The sequence below is a fragment of the Rousettus aegyptiacus genome, unplaced genomic scaffold, assembly GCF_014176215.1.
Source record: "Rousettus aegyptiacus isolate mRouAeg1 unplaced genomic scaffold, mRouAeg1.p scaffold_m13_p_13, whole genome shotgun sequence".
NCBI classification, from domain to species: Eukaryota; Metazoa; Chordata; class Mammalia; order Chiroptera; family Pteropodidae; genus Rousettus; species Rousettus aegyptiacus.
The window spans coordinates 39,760,724-39,784,306 of record NW_023416288.1 but is presented as its reverse complement, the minus strand read 5'-3'; the positions used below and the strand labels follow the sequence as shown (position 1 = coordinate 39,784,306).

Genomic DNA, 23,583 nt, shown 5'->3' with positions numbered 1-23,583 from the left:
CTGCAACATCCAGGTCCCAGAGTAAGGATGGAAGAGACTGGCCTAAATACCCCTGAGGTTTCCTCACTCAAACAAGCAGCTTTTGAAATGGGCATTTGAAGAACAAAAGAAACAAACAAACTAAAATGGACTTTCGAGTCTCCTCTTACATTAGATGCTGAAATCCATGATGTCACCTTCCATCCGCCCAGTTCCTTACACAGAGTCCATTAAAACCTCAGACGACTGTGGCCTAACAGAGAAGGAAGTGCCAGAGGAAATGAAGATCATCACCTGGGCACCTGAGCACAAACCATGTCCCAGACGATGATGGCTGATCCCTGTGAGACGCTGCTGGTCACCTGCTCGCAGCCCTCTCTCCTTCTTTACTACCAGAAAATTATCTTGTTCAGAAATTTTAAACAGATAAATTACATTTGCCAACTTTGTTCAGGCTGGGAATGACTATATCACAGAGTCCAGGCCCCTGAGATGTAGGCACAAAATGGGGAAATTTTCCCAAAAGGTCCTGAGTCAACTAATAGTGCGTTTTTGGCTCTTTCTCTTTTTTCCTCATGGAATGAAAGCAAGATGCTGAACTTGGAGCAGATGCCTAGTGTTCACCTGGGGACATGCACGGGGACAAAATTCATGTGCCAGTGATGGCTGAACAGAAAGTTCTCGGGCCCTGGGCAGCATTGCGGAGCCGCCATATCAGCCCTGAACTCCCTGACTCTAGCCTTTTTGTCATATGAGAAAAATGACATTCCTGATTATTTGTCATTAGTAAATTGAACTTTCTCATATCTGTAACTAAAGAATGCAATCCCTATGGCTGCAGTATCCATACTCTCTTGATGATTTGAGGTTCTATAAGTTTCTTGAAACTAAATGAAAATCTAGTTCGAGGAGAAATATGGGGAAACTATGGTTTTCCTCTCTTGATTATCAAATGGAATTAAATTGTTTCTGGTCCTCGGTGAGATAGAGACTCAAGAAAAAAGAAACTGTTTTAGAAAAGACAAGGTATTATTTCACACATTTGACTTTATAGCTTCTAAAATTCATGCATGCGACAAAAGCACGAAATGAAGAAACGACTTCAGTATGACACCAGAAAATGGTACTGTGTGAGTTCATCGCCTTTCACAATTAGAAAGAGACTCTCGCTGGCGGCATCTTCCTCCCTAGGTCCTGGCCGTCCCTCTTCACTATCTGGGGGCCGCTTTTACTCTGTCTGCTCAGATCTTTCCCCTCTTTTCCTTTGTATCCAGGTCCTGGGATCGCAAATCCTTCTTATGTCAGCTGACCAAAGGAAAATTCGAAACTTCTCTATTAGGTACCACAGCTTAGTCTCCTGTGTTTCATCTTCTCCTATCAGTTCACAGTGAAAGAATTATTAATACGTTTTCCTGAACCAAATTTGTAGTTTCCTGGTTCTCTACTTTAGCTTTCCTTTAATAACTTTCCAAACTACAAATCAAAATTTTAGGCTGGGTTCAAGTTCAAAGTAGCAGAGCTTCCCTCTTCCCAATGTGACGATAAGCACGAAGTGGTGAAGGGTGGAGAGGCCGCGCTGGAATCTTTTGTCTCTTACCTTCCAAAGTCAGCCACGTGGTAGTTAAAGGGTTCTCCCCATCTTTTAATACAGATATTCATATAGATCCTATCAGAAAAAAGAAAGAAAGAAAGAAAGAAAGAAAGAAAGAAAGAAAGAGAGAGAGAGAGAGAGAGAGAGAAAGAAAGAAAGAAAGAAAGAAAGAAAGAAAGAAAGAAAGAAAGAAAGAAAGAAAGAAAGAAAGAAAGAAAGAAAGAATGAATCTAAAATTGAGGACTGAGAAGCACCGTTAAATGATAAGAACAATACAAAACCAGCTACATGAGTTCAACCTTTAACCGACTTAGCAGCAAGAACCAGAGTCCCTCTTTCCCCAGACGCCTCCTCTCCAGCAAGCTCCCTGGGACTGTGCCTTTTCCCTGCCTCGATTTTTCACACCATGGATGACTCCTGGCTCGGGCATGGGCTAGCACCTGCCTATATTGATGACACTCCAATGTCACCTGTCTTCGTGGCCAGAGTGCCTGCTCCTGTTGGAGTGGCCAAATGCCTGACAGCCATTGTCACTGGACTGGGTCCAGCTGAGTGCATTCTTGATAAAGTGTCAGGGCAGAACTACCACCACATTTCCCCATCTCTCTCTCTCTCGCTCTCTCTCTCTCTCTCTCTCTCTCCCTCTCCCTCTCTCTCTCTCTCTCTCTCACACACACACACACACACACACACACACACACACACACACAGTGCACCAAGGAGAGGTGTCCTTTCTGAGTCCTAGTTACCTCATCTTTCAAATGGGGTTAATGATTACCCACATGATTTGTTCAGGGTTATACAAGACGATAGATGTTAAATACTTAGTATGAGGTGCCTGGTAAACTGGTACTTTAAATGATGGACGTCTTCCTTTTTTAGTCACTTGGAGACTGGGAAGCCAGCAAAGCTCTTTCTTCACTTATTTCTGGTGAGTGGCCTCTCTGGTGTGTTTCCCCTGTTCTTTTTTTCTGCCAAGATTTTAAGAAGAAATGTGTTGCTCTCTGGTTCTTTCTTCAGTGGGGACGAGTCCCTCCCAGCGGGGTAGATCCCGAGGTTCCTTCTGTCCCCATCCTCAGTCACCCTTTCTCCTGGTCCCGCTCAACTCAGTAGACAGCCCAGGTAATGTACATACATTTTTTAAAAAATAGTAAACTCTGGAATATGGAGGCTTGCTTCCCTGCAGTTAGGCTGCTGATGCTCTTAGGGGCACGGTGGGGGTGGTCTTGCCCCCCTGTGGAGAAGGTCAGGCAAACAGAGAAAACACCATTCCCACACAGATGGCAGTGAGTCCTCTAAGAAAAGAGAGAAAAAGCATGGGATTCAGACCAGAAAAGGTAACCATCTAGAGGGGTCACTTGAGATGAACTTGAGATAAAATAAGTAGGATTTTAACATGCAAAAAATAAATGAATAACTAGATTAGGAAGGCAGTCTAGGCGGAAGGCAAAGCGAGAGCAAAAAGGCAGAGGTTGGAAACCAGGGGGCATTTTCAGTTTGGCTCAATCAGTAGCTAAACCTCTGGCTTATCAAAGTAAAGATTCACTTTGGTTGTTGATGCTGATTGGACCTTTGTCTTTTATATGTCTTATTCACTATAACTGGAGACCAGAAAAAGGCTCTTTTGGGAAAATATAAGAAAGTTGCAGAGAGGCTGAAAAATCAGCCTTGTGACCTAGAATCATGGGAACTGGCTAGATTTTCTCTACAGAGATTGTTGTTGTATCCTGGTAAATTAGAAGTCACTATAATATGTCCACATGATTCTATTTTGGTATATACATATGATCCTATCTAGCTCTCTCCATACACACGTTTGGTATGTATATTTGTATGACTACATGTAGATGTATATGTCATTTGTACCTGTATATATTCATACATAAGTACAAATATTTAGCTGGAATTATAAATGACTATGTATCTCTTGTTGGGAAATTAGAGGAAGTCATTTTTTCCCCTATTTTCTAAGACTTCTGCACCAAACGAGTGTTGCTTTTATAAGGAAAGTAACTAAAATTTTCAATAAAATGGAAAATTAAAGATCCACATCTCCTAACTCTTTTCTTTCTACTTTCCTTACTTAGTGAATATTCAGTGAGGTGGTTTTGTTTGGACAAGAAGCTCAAGTATGCAACAAAGGAACATTAGAATACAAAACAAAATGGCGCCTTGTTCATTTTAACCGTTGCCTTGAAAACGTCAGAGAACTTGAGGAACTAGAAGTAACTTCAGCTAAATCAGATCTGACCTAGGGTAGAATGGTTATAGTAATGAGCTCCCGCCAGGCTTCATATTCAGAGCAGATGCAAGAGATCTTTAAAACCTGATTTAAAGAATCCTACTGAGATTTCCTGCTGCTCCAGAGCAACGAGACTGATGAGAATAGAGACTGTGAGCTTCCTGGCCTCTGTTACTCCTCCTCACCCCCATCCCAGGGCCGATGCAGGCCATCTCTGGCCCTCTGGTGGCAGAGGAGAGGAACTGAGTGAATTGCCATCCTAGCTGTCTAATATTCTTACTCAGCTCTCACTTGGCACACCTGAAGAACGCTGTACCTAGAGTTTGAAACTTCACCCAAATTCTCAGAGCAGTTTTGCATAGAATGTTGTTTATTCACCCAAATTCTCAGAGTAGTTTTGCATAGAATGTTATTTATTGCTCATGTAGAAACAGAGAGAATTAGTGAGTTAAAGAGATGAGTCCAGAAAGGTAGAAAGGAGTCACACCCCACATAGCCTTGAAGGTATTAGTTTAGCTTTATTCTAAATGTAGAAAGAAGGCATTAGAAGTTTAGAGCAAAACAGTGTCATGTGACAGTTGAAAGGTCACTCGTACTGTTTAAATGGAGCAACACAGAGTGGAAGCAAGGGAATCAGTTTAGTGACAGTGATCTAGGAAAGAGAAAATGTGGTACTCACACATATACAAGCATACACATGTATGTGTGTGTATATGTACATATATACTTACATGGAAATATCTATTTATATGTGTGTTTCTGTTTACTTTAAATGAAATGGCCACTATGCTGTGCCCTTATGTAATATTTTTCTTGTAATAATGATTTTTCTTATCCCTTCTTCTGCAAAAATCATTTTGACAGGTGTCTAGTGTTTCACTGGATGGTTTTGTCAGTTTATTGAACTAATTTCTTGATGTTGGTCTTTTCTTTCCAGTTTTTATTGTAAAAGATTGTGCTTTCAAGAATATCTTTGCCAAGAGATTGTTGAGCATGTCTGATCATTTCTTTAAGGTTAATTATTCGAAGTAGGACCAAGTCAATGGTTTTGCTCTTAAAGGTTGTGATACAGAATTCCAAACTGCCCTCCGCAATGGTTGTCCTCACTTAGACCTGTGTTGGAGTGTTTGTTGATGTTTGTTTCCTCGAACTCTTCTCTTATAATTTAAATTTGCTAAGTTAATGGGCGGAAGTACTGCAGTTATTTTAATTAGTATCTCTTTGATTATTAATGAGGCTAAATATATACAGCATCCCTTTTATTTTCCTATACATTGTCTTTAAAGTAAAGCATTCAGTTAAGGAGCATGAGGATCCTTAAAAAACGGTAGAAGAATGTAAATTACACAGGAAAAATGTGTCAGCATCGGTTAATTCTCTGTAGCTTATTATTTCTTAGACCTCTATGAAATCTTTACTGCTGCATGCTACCTAACTTGCTGAGCAGGTCGGCAATGAATGTAAATAAAAGTAAATGCTTTGGTAGCTGTTTCTCGTTTCTACCTGGTGTGTGAGATGTGGAGCTTAACAAATGATCCTGGAATACTCTTGCGAATTCCCCTACTGGTCGCACTGTAAAATTAATTGAACAATCAGGGTTTGTGGCTCTCTAGTGAAGAAAGGGAACTCAAATTGTCAGGCAAACCACATGAGTAACAAAGCACTGACTCCTCCAAGAGACATAGTCTAGGAAACAGCTTTCAAAGGCCATCCTTACATGGTAACAGAATCAAATGACTCAGCCAGGGAGCCGTGTGGGCCAAAGCCCCACTTAAATGTACATGTAGCCTGCACCTGCTAGAGGAAAGGAGTCATGGTCAATTTTTATTGGTAAAACGTTAAAAATAAAATAATTTAGACAAGGCTTCTCAGTAAGGAGATATAAAAGCTGAGAGGCTGGTAGTAAATAAGTGAACGAATTTTGGTTTTCATTTCCAAAGATTAGTCTTGAGCTTTTATTGACTCGGGAGCAAATAGGTAGCTCATTCGATAAAGTTCTAACTTGGAGTCTGAATAGCTTTTGACTTTAATCCGACACAGCATAAATTGAGGCAGAAGTGGGGTTGGTCGATACGTGTTTCTTTTAGTGAATATGAAAAAGATGGAAATCTCTTTTTTCATCCATTTTTCTATATTGAATTCTGAACTTAAGGTGGGGGGAAACAGCTGAAATTACATAATTTTGATTCCTTTAAATACTAAGAAATCATGGGCCTCGGGACCCTTACCATCGCATCAGGATCGAGTTTCAAGCATTAACACTTTACACCAAATCACTGTCTTCCCCAAGGACATCATTTAAGCACTATCACTCAACAAGCCAGTCATGGGAAACTACACTGAACTTGGATTTTGATCTTGTTCACCCCAAGGAGACTGTAATAAAGTCCCAGAAGGATGGAGCCTTCGAACAAAAGAAGAAAAAAGAAATAGTATTTATTAAGCACCTTCTCTGTACCAGGCCCTCTATTAGGGCTTCACACGTTTTACTGCAATTAATTCTCATAACAATAACTTGAGATGGACACAGATATCCCCATTTTCCCGACGAAGAAATGGGGACTCAGAGAAATGAAGGAGCAGGACCAAGGCCCCAAGGCCAAGGGGACATTTAGATCTGTGTGATCTTAAAAGATGATGAACTTCTACTGCTCGTCAATGTTATAGATTTCAGGATCTAGAGAAAACTCCTCCTCAACTTGAAAAGTAAGAGAGAGGGTAGTAGGACAGTGTCGCCTGCCCGAGCCAGCCTGACAGGCCTTGACACACAATCCAGTCTCACTCATATTATGTGTAGGAGGTCCAAGGACTTACACTGAGTTCCCGAGAAGGGCCTGAGATGGAAATTTGTGTAAGGGAGTGAGCACACAGGCCCAGGAGGGGACGAAGATAAGCCTACGTATGGTTTGGGGATCCCTGGCTGATCACCAGCACCAGCTGCCAGGCATGTGGGTGAGGCCGTTGTGGGTGGCCCAGCCCCAGCGACCCCATGCAGAGCAAAGAAAGCCACCCCCACTGAGCCCTGCCCAAAGTCCTGACCCAAAGACTCACGGGCCACATCATGGATTTTGTCTTCAGCCAGCTAGCACATTTCGGTGTGGCTTTTTGGCATTATAGATTATTAAAACACAACCAAACTCTGTATCAGATGTGGGAAGAATATTCCCTAAAGCAAAATCTGATTACTATTTCTAGCAAAAATGTGTGTATCCTAGGGAAGAAAAAATATGTTAGAATCACTGAGAGATGAGACTTGGACCTGGTCCTTGAAATCTGCAGCCTTGACATCCTTGGGAGCACATCTTGTTAACCTTTGTCTCCTGGTCATTTTTCCTGAAATTCGGCTTCTGGGAAGAGAGCATTGGCTAAGCCTAGACAGGGCTGGAGGCCCGTCCTGGTCCAGGAATGAGCACCAAATGCTTGGTCCTGGGAAGCTGAACCCCAAACGGTGTGCCATGGAGCTACGTGCATCCTCGTGGAAGCATCCTGAGGGGAGGGGCTGTTATGTCCCACTTCTCTGAACCTTCACCTTCCGAGGTGGTCACCTTCCTGAAACCTGCTTATGCAACTTCTTTTTAGATTTCAATTCTACCTTTCAATGAATTCCTTGGTGCTTGCAGCCAAAGAGCCTTAACTAAGACACACATCTTGAGAGCAAGTAGCCTCAGAACACAGTTCTAATTTAGCAGATGTGGAAACTGTTTAATTGCATTGTTCCTGGTATACAGCCAGAATCAAAGCCCAAGCTTCTGACTTCCAGCCCAACACCTTTCCTCTATTCCAAAGGAGGAGAAAGCTCTGGGAGAGAATTTCCATTTTTCAGATGGAGTTCAGCAAGTCAAAGTCCACAGAGGGTGTGTGTATGGGGGGTGGGGGGTGGGGGTTACCACCTCCAGGAATAACCTAAAGACCCAGACCCATGGGTAGGCAAACCTCACAACTGAATCTACTCAAAATTCAGTCTTCTCTAAGGAGATGGCTTATCTGAGGCCAAAACGCCTTCAACTACTTACTGAGTTAAGTAGTTAACTTATGATTTGAATCAATAGCAAAGACATACATTTGCCCCTTCAAAATTCACTTCTAAAAATTAATGAAAACCTAGCTTATAGTAAATATATTAATTGGGAAAGTTATTCGTCGTACTTAGTAGGTCTCAGCATTAAGACAAAGGCCCTGTAGAACACTTGCGAGATGCTCCTAAAACCCGCATAATCAAGTCATTAATTTACACTTTTAAACTATGAATAAAAAACTGCAAATCTGTTATTCATGAATTTGCTTAATCAAGTAATTTCTCTCTCTCTCTCTCTCTCTCTCTCTCTCTCTCTCTCTCTCTCTCTCTCTCATCCCTAGGTTACAGGTGTTTTTCTCTATTTTCTCCATGGAAAGTGATTTTTTTTCCTTTATTTTTCCTTTCTATATTTTTCAAGAAGAGATGCCCTTCAAACAGAAGACATTCCTATTTTCAACAACATATATTGGTGCTTATCCGTACTCCTCATATTTTTATAGACTCTAGCTTTATTAGCTTTTCTGAATTTTTATAGCTCTCTCATTCTGGCAATTAAATATAGTTTCTTACATTGTTACTTTCCACCGTGATTTCAGCTTCAAGATTACATTTTCGGTAATTCCCATAAATCTTTTTTCTTTTTTTATATGCCTGATAGTTCACACAGAGTTGTTAAGACAGATTTTTTTTATTCATTCTTTTCTTCGATAAATATTTTCAAAGAACATTCTAGGCATTAAGACCGGTACTCAGAACGACCAAGATGAATATAATACCGTTCCTGGTTTGAAGACATAATGAATGAATGAATGAATGAATGAATGAATACCCCTCTCAGTCTTATCCAACTGTCTTATCACTGGAAAGAGGAATTAAACCTTTTAGGGTATTATAGAGCCTAAGGTACATCCAAGTGACATTCTAAGAAGAAAATGCACAGACATAGACAAAACAAGTGAAAATACTCAACATTCTTAAATATCCTAGAGGTTGAAACACCTGGACTTGGAATCTGAAGGCCAGGGCTTTGGTTCCTGTTCTGCTAAAACTAGTTTTGTGACAACAGATAGTCCTCTCAACCACCTTTAACTTTGGCACCTGTGAAACTGGGAAGACGGACTAGACATTCTCTTAGTTTTTCTCCAGTTCTAAAATTGTATGAACAAAGGTAAAATCCCTTCAGTTTCTAAACAGAAACAACAGGATGAAATTAGAAAAGCTAAAATTAAGGGTAGTCGTGGGATACAAGAGCTTAAGAGAACATAGGAATTTTTTCAAAGAAGAGAGATTAAAGCCTCCTTGGCTAAAGCAATTTAAAAATAAATCCTGATAAATTTCATGACATATACTGTCAGCAACCTAACAAAGTTTTTGAAAAACAGATAAAGAAAGTAAAGGAAGAACACAGAGATAAATAAACTTATTTCTTTCTGGAATATCTATCATTACATAAAATAATTTTACTGCTTCTTCAACAGAATCAAAAGAAATGAAATGATGGTAGAATAGATTTGCAAAGTGTTCAATTAGAGTGACAAATTTACAAATAAATTTTTTTTTCCAATACAGGACTGCCACTTCAAGCCATCAAATGTGTTTGCTATTTTGTGCAGCACGTCAAAATGTTAAGTTAACGAGACACAGGAGTGAATAATATGTCAACATAACGATAAGCCTGAGTGACAAAGTAATCGAATATGAGGAAAACATTTTTGGAGCAAAGTGGTAACAGCTGCAATAAGACATGAGATAAATTGTGCAGGATCCATTTAGCTCAGGAGACCCAAGTGAGGGGGAAAAAAAAAAAAGCAGCAAAAGTTGAACACGAGCTAACTTTGTGTCAAAGTCCAAGGACTGAGGAAACCTTTCTAGACACCAGAGAAAACATACTGGGGACCCAAATCAACTAAAGGAAGCCAAGCCTATTTGAAGGGATGTAGAGGATTTGGATCACTGAGTATCACGGAGAATTAATGAGTTAGAACAGAATTGGAACAAAAGATTTCCATAATGTTATTTTACTCCCTTTTCAAAATTCAGTATTCTTCCTTGGAAAGGTGTACTGTGTCCCCCAAGTGAGCCCTCACAGAGCTTTGGAGGAGAACTTGAGTTGGTTCCAAAGAGGCAGAAGGCAGAAAAATTAGAAGTAGATGTCCAAAAACACAGCCTTGAGTGTAGACAGCTGCGAAACGAAGCAGAGGTCCAAAAGCCTCTGACTGCAAGGAAACATATTCTCAAATGCACAGAACTCAGTTAATGTGTAAGTGAGACAATAGAGACATTACACCTTAATAGAATTGAATTCACTTTTAAAAAACATCAAAGTGCTTAGGTTTTGGGGGGGTTTTGTTTGTTTTTTTTGTTGTTGTTGTTTTTAAGTGAAGTCAAAAAATTCAAAGAGACGACTTCCCCGGCAATAATGTCTCAGACATTTTTACCTGTATGTTATATTTCATGTCTGCTAGCTATGTTAACTTTTACTTTTAAGACTCTTCTATCTTGTAAAATGGCCAGCACTAAATTGGGGTGAGATCTCACAAAACCTTAACAAAGACGTATAAATCACATCGGGATCTGTGGATGAATTAAAACGGTGTGCAGAAAATAAAATGTTACGGAATTATAAGGATATTCTCCCTGTGCTCTGCTCTGATGGGATGTTTTAAAGTAGCATACACTGAAACCAAAGCATTCGCGACATGAGCAAAGAAAGACGATGTGAGTCCAGGGGCACGGATGGATGGCAGGGATAAAGCGCCACCCCTGTATATAAAACACAGCTGCTTAGTGGGTCTGGGGAAGATTCAGGTATCAAGAGACACCTGGAAGTGTAGAAAAACAGGGCAATCTGGAAAAAAAAAAAGGTATTTTGGAAGCTTACCAAGATACCTTATATTCGTGCTAAGTTTTGGATTTCACAAAGCTTTCTGTGGAAGCTATTACCAACGTTTTCCATACAAGAAAACTGAGGTTTAAAGAGATTCCTAGTTTAACCAGCTGCACCAGCTGAAAAGTAGATCTTCACTTCTGATGCCAGGTTGAGTGCAGAATCCATTCCATCGCCTTCTTTCCAAACATCCAGAAATGGACCGAGGCAATCAGGGCACAAGAAAGTTGTCCCAGAGCTCTACTACCTGGAAGACGTGGAGTGGGTGGGAAAGGGAAAGGATGAAAACTAACGTTTCCTGAGCACCAACGACATGCCAGAAACAGAGCTAAGCGTTACACACACACACACACATTTTTCAATCCACCAAGAAGAACAGATCTTTAAGGTCTTAAAGGTCCCTTCTAGTTGGACCCTAGCCTGGATAGAAGGGATGGAAGCAGTCACATTACTGTATCCCTTTAACCAGAGATAAGAGGAAAATGTCGTTAGGAGAGGAGAAGGCTCTGGTGCCTTCTGAAACCAGGATCTGTGTCTCAGTGTGGAAGAGAGAAGCAGATTGTGTCATTTAACAGTCTCCACCTGATCCGTGTGCCACAGCAGTATGATTGCACTTCATGACATGCTCCCCGTGTAACCGGCACCTGCCATACACAGATTCCAGAGTTGATTCCAAACAGCAGGCTGGATCCCACATGAAGAGAGACCATTCCTTAACGCTAGGATGGAGCTCTCTCTTTTCAGACCGTGAGGACTGCTGCACGGAGCCCAATGACAGAAAAATATTTCAGAAGGTGAACGCTCACCATTAAATGTGCACAATTAAAGATGGCTGTTTCTTGAGGGTAGGTAGGCTGCCAGGGAAGTAATCACGTTGAGCTTGATGGCCCAGTATGGAAATGTTAATTCAGTACGTAGCCTTGAACAGCGCAGGGAACAGCTGCTGGTCCCTCACTCCAAATTTCCCCACCCACGTCCCCGCATCTCCCACTCACACATTATATTGTGCCCATAAATAAAACAAAATGAAGAAATGAGTCAGTGATATGCACAGAATTTATGTTTTCCTAAATTATTAGGCTAATTAATACTACCTGCTGTTACAATCTCAAAATCTCACTGGCTTAACACAATAAAAATTCCTAATTTATATCACAGTGAAACGAAGATCAGATAAGGCAGAAAAAAAGTGGGAATGCCCTTCCTTTCTGGGCTGGTATCAGAAGGAGGCATGCTGAAACAGAAGACTTAATAGTTTCAATAAGATCAAGAGTCTCAGAACATAATACCTAGGATGCCCAAGATACAATCGGAAATTACTTGTCACAATAAGAACAAGAAAAATCTCGATTTGAATGAGAAAAGACAATCAGCAGATGATAACACCAAAATTGCACAGATGTTAGAATTATCTCGCAAGGATTTTCAAGTAGCCATCATTAAAAAAATGCTTTAGTGACCAATCACAGACACACTTGGAACAAATAAAAAAAGAAAAAGAACTCAGCAAATAAATGTAAGATATAAAGAAGAATCAAGTGGAAAATTTAGAACCGAATAATACAATAACAAAAATGAAAAAAAAAAAAAAAAACCTCAATGGATGGACTCAACGGTAGACTAAAAATGACAGAGGACAGAGTTCACGAATTATAAGATAGAACGATAGAAATCGCCCACTCTGAATAACAGAGATAAAGTGGATTAAAACAAAATGAATAAAGTCTTTGGCTGTAACAAAGCACCTAATACTTGTTTCATCAGAATCACAAGAAGAAGAGAAAGAGGATGAGATTGAAAAAAATGTTCATAAAAATCATGAGTCAAAATTTTCCAAATTTTTAAAACCTAGACTTAAGAAAATTGGTGAACCCCAATAAGGACCAATTCAAAGAAATGTACACCAAGATCCAGTATAGTCTACCTTTTAAAAACTAAAGACAGAAAAAATCTTAAAAGCAGTGACAGAGGTGACATGTTACCTACAGGGAGAAAACAATTTCAATGGCAGTGGATTTCTATCAGAAATAACCAGGAAGAAGTGCTCTAAATTACTTTGCAATTGCTGAAAGAAAGAACTATGAAACCCAAATTATTTATTCAGGAACAAATATCTTTCAGGCATGAAGGAAAAACCAAGACATTCTTAGGTGAAGACAAACTAAGAAAATGTGTCATCTGTAGACTACCATCAAAGAAATGGCTAAAGGAAGTTTTTGAAACAGAGAAAATGGCAAAGGAAGGAATCTAAGAGCATCGAGAAGGAATAAAGAACAATGGAAAGAGTAAATGTGGGTAAGTACCATGCACTTCCCTTCTCCTCTTGAGTTTTCTAAATTGTGTGTCATGTTTGAAGCAAAATTATAGCACCGTTTGATACGATTATCAATGTATGTAGAAAAATAGTTAAGGCATTATAGCATAAATGCATTAAAAAGAACTATAAATTAAAGTAGAATTCTAAGAAAAGTTTCAAGTAACTTACAGAAAGTTAGGAAAAAGAAAAAACAGGAATAAAATGGTGGACCAAAGTTTAAGTTGTGTATAAAAATGTCACTTCATACATAAAATCTGACCCTTTTTGCCTGCTGGACCAGAATGTTCTGCTTTATGGAGCTTCCCTTGCCTGACTAAGTTACTAAACAAGAGAAAATCAGTTCTCCTCATACTCCAGTCCACATCCATCTTTCACTGTTCCCAGGTCATTAGTAAAGTAATAACTCAAATTCCTCCTGGAGGTCATTATGAAATTAAAGTGAAAAAGGAAAAACATACGTATGAAAGACTTAGGTTCTATACTTAAATAGTGTATTGGATTACACATGTATTTCTGAACTGTTTAAGGAGGAAGTGTAGCAAATACACAATGTATTTCGAAATGTACGAAATCAAAAATAGTTAAAGAAAGAGGGATAAGAAATGGATGTGATAAAATGCATGATAAATGTTAATAATGGAATCTAGGTAGTAGGTATGACTAGACTACGTGTTCACTATCAAATTATTTCGTTGATCCTTTATATTTGAAAATTTTCACAATAAACTGATTAAAAAAAATTGAATGACTGCTAAAAGATTTGGGTGTTGTTACCCGTCCATGAGGTTTACTGAAGCAAATAGATCAGAAACCTACAATTTTTGAGGGACTTGTATTGTTAAACAAACAAACAAACAACAACAACAAAAAAGAAAACAAAGAAAGCATGATCCTGGCCTTAAAAAGTCTTTGACAGTTTAAACCTTAAAACAGTCCTCAAGAAACCAACTTCACACAAGCAGACTATGAGTTATCAAAGTTCTGCATCTCCCATGGAAAGCAAACTCTTCAACGCCCATTTCAGAAGTGGAAGAGGAAAATAGGTAAGAAGGAACCTCTCGGAGGCTGGAACCGGGTGCAGGTCCATAGGGCAGAATCAGGGTTTATTCCAAAAAGCTGCAAATTAGGTAGGTGGCCTTCACGGTGCCCGCCCAGCACGGCCCACCATTCCTATGGACCAGCAGAAGACAGTGTCTTCTCTTTCTGAATGAGAGTTTTGCTGACATCCTTTCTACGCACCACCGTTGCCTATGGAGGGTGGTGGGGCCAATTGATTTACCCACCCGTGAGCTTTCGTGGGGTCAGTAGGACTAATGGAAAGGCCTGCGCATCACGCAGTGATCGCAGTTGGATGTGGTGACCATGCCGAACTTTAGCTTCCTCCCTTGGTAAGGAGGTCAAGTGGATTTTCTGTGTGGGAAGAACAGCAGGATGCACTGCATTTGGTGAACAGAAGGACAGGCTATGGCAGAGACTGGCTAATGCTCCCTAATCTGTAACATATTCCCTCTTCTTAAACACCCTAGTCTACACCCCAAGCTCTCTTTCTGTCATGTGTACACAGGTGACTGAATTCTAGCATATGACATAGGAGCAGACGTGAACTATGAGCAGAAATGACAGGCTTTTGTCAAGCCTGTCCGCCAGCAACTACCCACGCTTCGTCCTCGATGCCTTTTGTCTGCTTGCTGATTTCTTGGAAATGAGCACAGTAAATTTCGAGGCAGCTAAGAAGGAGCCTGGGTCGCTGATTGCTGCTCGCCAGTTATGAACACTCATTTCGAACTCTGCGTGAGGAAGAAATAGACTTCTCCCGTCATTTTTCAGTGAGCCATTTTGCATGTTGCCATTTGTTTATTACCACAGTTGGACTTTCCCTCAGCTAGAGAAGCTCTTCAGCATTAAACAGAAAAGATTAAATCTAAAACATCATAAATGTGTGGATAATAACTCCACCAAAGAGATTTATTTCCTTCACCAATATCTAGGCATCAGCAGGGTACTGAATTTAGGCAGATTTTATTCTAGGTTTTTACACTTTCTGTCTTGGTATTATATATATTTGTAGAGCTGTTCCTGCTAATTGACAGGACATTAGCCTTAAGTAGCATCTATATGTCCAGCCTGGAGTTCCTCTCGGGCAGACAGGCCCTGCAAAGAACCACACCAATCGCTGGCATAATGATTCAAGAAAGCAGAATTTACATTTATTGCTACATTCCCTTCCTGGAATGTTTTTCTGGATGCAAGTTATGCATGTTGATCTAGCAGAAAATGTGGTCCACTCCCTCGCTAAAACAGAGTAAATACCACGAGAGGCGAATTTTTTTTCCACAGGGCAGAGGCACCTTGGCCTGGTAAAAGCACAGCCTGGATGTTCTACCTTCATGGGGAAGGCACATTCCGAGAGCAGTGGGGCGCTGGTGAGGGGAGGAGCTTTGTCCCCAACTGGGTTCATTCTTAGGGGAGGGAAGAACCAGTGTCCGAAGCCACACTGTGTTGCGGTACTCCCTGAGCCCTCGTAAGGAGAGAGGCCACACAGTGATGGGAGGGTCTCGCGTGTCTCTGTGGGGACTGCGTACATACGCCACCCTGAAGGAACTGAGAAACACAGCTACCCATCGAAAGAGATTTGCATTCTGAGCTGGAAACCCACGCCACCTGCTCCTGCTTCTTTCTGCGTTCATGTATCTTGACCTCAAGAGCAGTTCTGCTGCCCGCTCAGAGCCACCACAGGCTTGTGAGGCATGAAACGCCGTCTCCTCCATGCTCAGACTCCTCCCCTGCATCGCTCCACTCAGAATTCATCAGGGGGCATTCTAACTCTTGTTTTCTCTGCATGCACTAGAGGAGTCCGGGTTCCTGGGGTGCAGTCACGCCCATCTTTGCATACTCCGTACTTAGCTCAGGGCCCAGCACGCGCTGAACGACCCAAAGAGTGGAAACGCTTTGTTGCCAGTCTGGGTAACTGGAGCTTTCCAGATTCCTTTTATAGATCTTCCCATTCTTATTTTAGGGCCCAGATACATGATTGCTGGGGGAAAAAAATCTAATTTAAAAAGATTAGGTTTTATGTATAAATAACAAAGGGAAATATTACGAACTGGCTCGAAAGAGTGGCATTCTCACGCCAGGTCTTCCGCCTTCCTGCCGTCATCTCAGCTGTTCCCGGGGTGGAGACCACCTTCGCCCCTTGCCACCCTCCCTCCCAACCCTCCATATCCTGCTGCCAGAACGAACCACCCCAAGCGCCTCCCTGATTCAAAAGCTCGTGTGCTTCTCAATCGGCTACAGGTTGAAGTCCAGACTCCAAGAGTGATACATCTTCCGAGCCTTTCACAGCCACCAGCTTCCGAAGACTTTCTAAAAAGCACGTTTTTCCATCTCTGAAATCGGTTTGCACCTTTTAACCTCTGGCAGCCATGCGGCGGTGGCGCTGTGGGTGCCACACTGCCTGAGAACACGCGTCAGGATGCAGAATGGGTGTCGGCAGCCTGGGGAAAAGGCCAGAGCCACCGCGGAGCACTGCTGTCAGAAACTGGGAGCCCCGAGAGCGGCACTGTACCGAATGCACGTGAGCCTCAGGATGCCCAAAGCGACGATGCTTTAGGCCTTCTTCCGCCACCTTATTTTGCTTCCATTTTCTTTCTTCTCACACGTGAGAGTGATATATGATATCTAAGTCTTTAAAAAGAAAAAAAAAAAAGCTCTTTCAATTAAAATAACTAACCTGTGTCACTGTTTAGAGTTAGCTGGGATTTTTTCTTTCTGAACGGAGCATAAAATAATAGTGCGTCTTACAGTGGGCGATGTTTTTAAGATTTGATTGAAGTTAAATCTATCAATCTAATCGTCCTATTAATTTCTCATCTCTCCCTCTGTTAACCTTTTATAGGAAGCTAATTCCCACCGTTACTGTTTCCTGGATCAGAGCTACAGGTTTCTGCCCTTATGTAATCCATTTACTGGAATGTTGTTATCACCGTTCTACCCTTTGTTTCGACGCCAACTTAAATGTAAGCTCCTCCACAAGCTCTTCCCCAGTTCGGTCCTTTACTGCGAGCTCCTCCAGCTCTCCAGCTCCGCACTGCTTTCGTACTTGTCTCACTTCAGGTACGATCGATTCTTTTGAAACCTTCCGATGGCCCGGGTGCGAAGGTAGGCATCGTAGCACACGTTGTCCCAGAAGATCATCGCAACCACCTCGGGAGGTAGGAATTAGCTTCCATTCTTCAGGTGAGCGCCACCGAGGTACTTCATGTACTTTCCTCCAGTCAGTAGGCGGTAAACAAGGGTCTTTGGGGCCAAATCTGGTCTTATCATTGGATATTGGCTTCTTTCTCTCCACAGCCTGCCTTGCCCATCGACATACTAAATACATTGTTTTGAATTTAATTGACTGTGAAATGCAAAATACCATTCAAAACAAAATTTCCCTCATAACAGAATCCCAAATTTATGTGAAAAACAAACTAAAGTATTTCAAAGTCTACTTTATTGGGCTGATATCCTTTGTTAAATCTCGTTCGTTTAAGAAAAATTAGGATTAGGTTTCATTGTAGGAAAAGAACCATTTAAGCTTTGCCTCAGAAATGCCATAATTAGTTTCCTTGTTCCTTCTGCTATTTTCTTAAATAATAATGCAGAACTGTTGAAAATTTTACCACGACACTCAGTTTACATTCGGAGTAGATTTCTCCTTTCCGCTTGTGGGAACAGTCAGCCATGGAAAACATGAAGAGCGTTTCCTTGTGACGAGGAGACGACTTGCCTTTTCCCCAACGTAAGAAGCAAGAGCAGCCAGTTTAACCTTGAACTCAAACAGACCCGAATCACAGGTCAGACGCTCCCTGGTTTTGCACTCCTGAACAAGTTACTTGACCTTGCTGGACATCAATATCCTTATTCATAGAATAAAGATTAATCAAAACTACATCACAGTGTCATTTTAGGACTAGTTGATAATGGTACATAAATTTAAGGTATTATTATTATTATTATTATTATTATTATTATTATTATCGTTGTTATTTCTTGATGGAATATTTAGCCATATCCAGGAAGAGAACTGTGATACCATTTGATTTCTGTTTAAAACAAACAAAAAACCCCTTCTGCTATGTAGAGAACAGATGAGAAGGGCTCCAGAGTTGGGTAACCAGAAAATGTGGTGGCAGATTTCCAAATAAGAGACTATGGTGGCCTCTACCTGGACTATCACAGTGAAGATCTTTCAAGGTCCACAACTGAGATGATTTTAGGAGACAGAATCCATATGACACGGTATTGGGCCAGCTGTGAGAAGATATGGTTGACCAGGAATCAAGGATAACCTCTGGGCGTACGGCTTAAGCATCTGGGTTGGTGCTAGTATCATTAACTGACTTGGGGAAGTCTGAGGGGAAATGGGGTAGAGGTCAGGTTGGGGAGAGGGAGCGGGAGTAAAGTAAAATATCAATTCTAAAACAAAAGTCCACTTTCGGAAATTAATAGTACAGTTTTAAAGATCAGAATTCACATTTTTGTCTTAATTTTTGTGCTTTCTTTATCTCTGTCCACATCCAAAATGTCGATCTGAGTAAAGACTCTCTTCTTCTTCTCTTCTTGTGCCACATAGGGAAGAGGAAAAATCACAGAGATCTTCTTATCAGCTTGATTCCTTCCGAGAAATTTTGTAGGTTTTGCTTCTCCTCGTTACAACCATTTGTTAATTCAGCAGTTGAGTCAGCCATCATGACTAAATCTAGAAATTCTCCCTACAGTTTTCCCTGCAGAAGTAACAGTTCTGATCCAGGAATGTAGGTCCCCACAATGGGTTGGCTCTTTTGTCCTTGGAGCCAAAGACGCCTTTCAGGGCCTGGAAAGTTTGATTGTATCACCTGTCATGCCAAAGCACGTTCCAACCTCCTATCTTCCTCTGCACCCTCTTAGAATCACTTTCTCAACAAAACCCACATTGTTTTGTTTGACAAACTCTTTCCTGATTGATTTATGAGCATAAATTCAATTGTTACCTTATGGTCACCATAATCACAGTTGCAATTTCTATTATACCTCGCATTTACAGCAATCACCATTACAAACCTGCATCTGAGTGTCTTGAGCTTCCCATCCCTGAAATTGTCCAAGCAGAGCCAGTCTAGATGATGATGACGGATGAAAGGTGGAATGGGACGACCTCTAAGTAAACTCCTTTCTCTAAAAATCTGTGTATTTCACATTTAATATTTTGCAGAAAACCAAAAGTATTTGCTGCTCACATGGCCATTCTAATTTAGTGAAGCTTTATAGTACCACCCACATTTTAGCTGATGTTATTCATCAGCCAAAAAGCTGAATAAGCAGATTTACTAGGAAAGAAGCTATCGCTGCCATCTTTCAGTGAAAAGGCGCCCTGCGTAGTTGTCTGACATATATTGGGAGTGGCTAGTTTTAAATGAACATCTGTTAAGGAGATAGGGCGCTGCAGTGGAAAAGGCTCCAGTCTTCCCTTATTGCCCTCATCCTGGTACTCACTGAATTTAAACAGGACCCCTCACACCTGTGAGTCTTAAACTCCTCCTATGCAAGATAAAAGGATTTAATTAGATCAAGGTTTCCCAACCTCTGCACTGTTGATTTTTGGGGCTAACTAATTCTTTGTTGTGGGGAACCATCCTGTGAACTACAGGATCTTTAGCAGCATCCCTGGCCTCTGCTCATGAGATGCCATCAGCACCCTCTCCCAGGATATGACAACCACAAATGTGTTTGAGGATATAGATAAAGTTGCTTTTAGCATTTAATTGTTAGAACCGGGTGATGGATACGTGTCAGTTCATTATATTATTTGCTCTAGTTTTGCATATATTTGACATTCTCTAAAACTTTCTACAACTAAAATAATTTTTAAAAGGGAAGATTGTGTCAGATAAGCTACCGAAATGTCTAAGAACATCACAGAATAGCACAGAAATGTATTCACATATATTGAAGTCTAGTGAACATTTAAATCAGCCTACGACTGAAGGAAAAAAGACCCCAGAAAGATTTTTATTTTGTTTTATTTGAAGTGTATGTTTTATTTTTTTTATCACCCTTTGGGTCATTTGCCAATTCACGTTACAGGGCATAGAGGCTGAATAAAGACCGGTGGACTAAAGCCTTCTGGGGGGCAAAGTAAAAAAAATAAAATAAAATAAAATAAGCTGTTCAGAAGTACCAAATGATGAGGACTTACAGAACCAAGATCCTGGAAGAAATAAGGCCACAGAGAAGTGAGCCCAAAATGGTTACCTTTGAGGTATCTGTCAATTCTTGAGTGGTACATGGGGGCTTGGAGAGTAGGTAGTGCTAGAGACCAATAAACCAAGTAAAAAGCATCTACTAAGAGGCTAAAAAGTTGAACAGAAATTTGGGCAGTCTCTTGGTACTGGAGAGAAAAAAATTGGTGTTGGGCTCGCTGGAGAGGTGAAGCTATTACGAATGTCCCAGAGTTTTACTTGAGAACCACCCCTTAAAGACCCCTTAAGGATGAGGGCAAACAGAAAATACATGTGCCTCACAAAGCCCAAAATCAAAGCAATTGCTGCTTACATTAAGGTGATCTGCCTACATTCCCTCTGCCTGCCAGAAAAATATCAAACCCACTCTGGAGGAAGATAAAATCTTCCAAAGCCCCATATTGGTTTTCGTGGATAATATGTGGCATTTAAATTAATAAGTATGCCAGGAAACTGGACCAAATGACTAAAAGGCAAGAGAAAAGGAAAAAAGAAAACAGAAAATGGAAACAGATCACATAGGTGATCACAATATTTAAGTTGTCAGACACGGATTTTAAAATACCCACAATCAATGGGTTTAAGAAAAAGATGAAAAGACAGATAAATTCTCCAGTGAACTAAAATATATAGAAAAGCACCAAGTGGAAATTCTAGATCCAAAAATAATGCAATACTAACATTAAGAATAGCTGAGTGTAACGGTAGATTAAAAAAAAAACCAGGAGAGAGGATTATGCAGCGGGAAGGTGCTCAGCAGAACTGAAGCACATACTAAAAGTAAAAGTGAAATAAAAAAGAGTAAGAATCAAATGGAATGCAGTTAAATGTCCAAATTGTATAATTGGGATCTTAAAAAAAAAAAAAGTGAAGACAGAATGGTGTGGAAGAAATACGCAATCCTGGCCAAGGAGTGTCTAAAATATACGAAAAACATAAAGCCACAGACTCAAGAATCTCTTATACCCAAACGGGATAAACAGAGAAAAGCACACCTAGGTACCTCATAATAATAGAAAGAAAATCTTAAAAGCTACCAGAGAAAAAGATACATGACCTTCTAAAAGCAGCAATTTTAATAGAAAGAATGGGAACCACCAGACAAGAGAATGTTTACATTCTGAAAAAAAATACATGTCAACTTAGAATTCTATATCTAGAAAAACGATCTTTCAGAAATAAGGTAAAATAAAGATTTTTTTGACCAACAACAATTGAGGGATTAATTCCAACAGGACTCTACCAAAAAAAAAAAATGCTGAAGAATGTTTAGCAAGCAGAATAGAAATAATTTGAGACGGTAACAAGCAAATGTAGGAAGGCATGGATAACCCTAACATGAGAGCAGTATGGTAAATTAAATAAATATTCTCTTTTGAAGGAGGAGGAGGAAGAAGAAGAGGAGGAGGAGGAGGAGGAGGAGGAGGAGGAGGAGGAGGAGGAGGAGGAGGAGAAGAAGAAGAAGAAGAAGAAGAAGAAGAAGAAGAAGAAGAAGAAGAAGAAGAAAATAATACCGTCTTGTGAGCATTCAAATAAACACAGAATTAAAGGAAATGGCAATGATAACAGAAAGGTTGGGAAAAGATATAAATAAATCAAAGCATTGTGAAGTCCTTGCATTATCTGAGAAGTACTAAAGGTACTAATTCAAGGTACATTCTAATAAATCAGGCGTGCATTATAGATAGCCACTAAAAGGATTTAAAAAATGTAACTTAAAATGCTAATAAAAATTAAATAAAATTTAAAAGTACTAGGCTGATTAAAAAAAAAAAAGTAGGCAAGGGGTGGGGGGGAATAGGAATAAGACCAGACAAACAGAAAACTAACTGTGAAGTGCCACATTTAAGTTTAAATGTTAGTAATTACATTAAATATAGATTAAATTATCCAAATAAAAAACTGGAAAAATAAATCTTACGAGAATGTACCTTAAACATAAAAACACAGAAACGTTGAAAGGAAAAGGATAGGAAAAGACAATGTCATGGGAACTCTAATCAAAAAGAAGCTGGTGTTTCTTTACTAAGATCAGAGGACAGAATTTTAAGGCAAGAAAAAAAAAACTAGGGATAAAGGAGACATTTATGACAATCGAATTTTCAGTTCAACAAGAAACAAGATAATAATTCCCCAAAAATATACGGTAAGATTTCACTGGAACGTATCCTTTGCCGTCGACATGTTACACACCTGTGAAAAGGGCGAACCGCCCCCATACGTAGTCAGCGGATCTCGCGGACCTGGGACAGAAGGGCCCAGGCGCGGACACGTGCGCAGTGCGGAATCTCATCCGGAGAAGCGCCAGAAGCAAGCCTGGCGGCCGTGCTACAGGGGCCCGGCGGGATGCTGGGCATGGCCTTTACGCCTTCATACAGATAATGTGTGGGTGAGATCACTTTTTAAATATTCATAGAGATACGCACTTAGGATTTCTGTACTTTACTAGGCGTATATGGTTTCTTTATTATTATTATTATTTTTTTTTTATTTAAAAAGAATTTAAAAATATCTTCTCAAGGAATTCTAATGTGCCCCGGGTTTGAGAACCGCGCAACTCTGTGATACATGACAGTTGGCTGGTGTTCGTCCTTCGAACCGATGGCCGTGTGTGAGGCCCCACCTCCTGACTGGACTACGTGTGGCCTCGGCAACTCAGGGCATTTTGGACACTTCAAGTACCACTGGGCAAGCAGTAAGGATGGAGAACACTTGCCTAAAAGTAGGTCCAGAATCCCACTCCTTCTCTGACCTGTGCTCTATAGCCTTCGCTCTTACCGTAATGTTCTTCCTCTAGAAAATACTAGAATATACCAAACACATACTCCATTATACCAGTTCCACTTCTCTGAGCCTCAACTGTCTCCCCTCACAAAGCACGGACCTAGTTCTAAGGTCTGTATGTACTAGCAAATTTCTACCCCCTTTGTCTTGCCCAGAGATTTTCGGCTGAAAATATCACATTCTTCTCTCCCATCCACTTCGACTCCTTTCCCTCGCTCCTGATCACAGACTCCCATTTCTAATCACTCACATCACTTTGGAAATGAGGAGACGCACAGCCTGATCTCAGTACAGAGTGGTGGCAAGAGTCTCAGCTTCAGACCACAGATATCATAGGATTTACCTGCAGATCAAAGCACTTGGTTATTATATATAGAAATCTAGGGAAAATGCTTCCTTAACAATTTAATAACCAAGGTACTTGTTTTGCAAATTTGGCAAGCACTGCAAACTTTAAACAGCGCGGACTGGTGCAGTGAGTAGACAGATCTGGCCCATCTTCAAAG

At 40.5% G+C, this 23,583-nt stretch overlaps 1 long non-coding RNA gene across 1 annotated transcript; it reads left to right on the top strand.

Annotated features, from left to right (window-relative positions):
• Positions 1–2,410: 2,410 nt before the first annotated feature.
• On the top strand, positions 2,411–13,025 carry LOC107518552. The gene is made up of 3 exons (XR_001598900.2): positions 2,411–2,501; positions 2,591–2,692; positions 12,836–13,025. It is a non-coding gene; the product is annotated as an uncharacterized LOC107518552 (long non-coding RNA).
• The last annotated feature ends 10,558 nt before the right edge of the window (positions 13,026–23,583 follow it).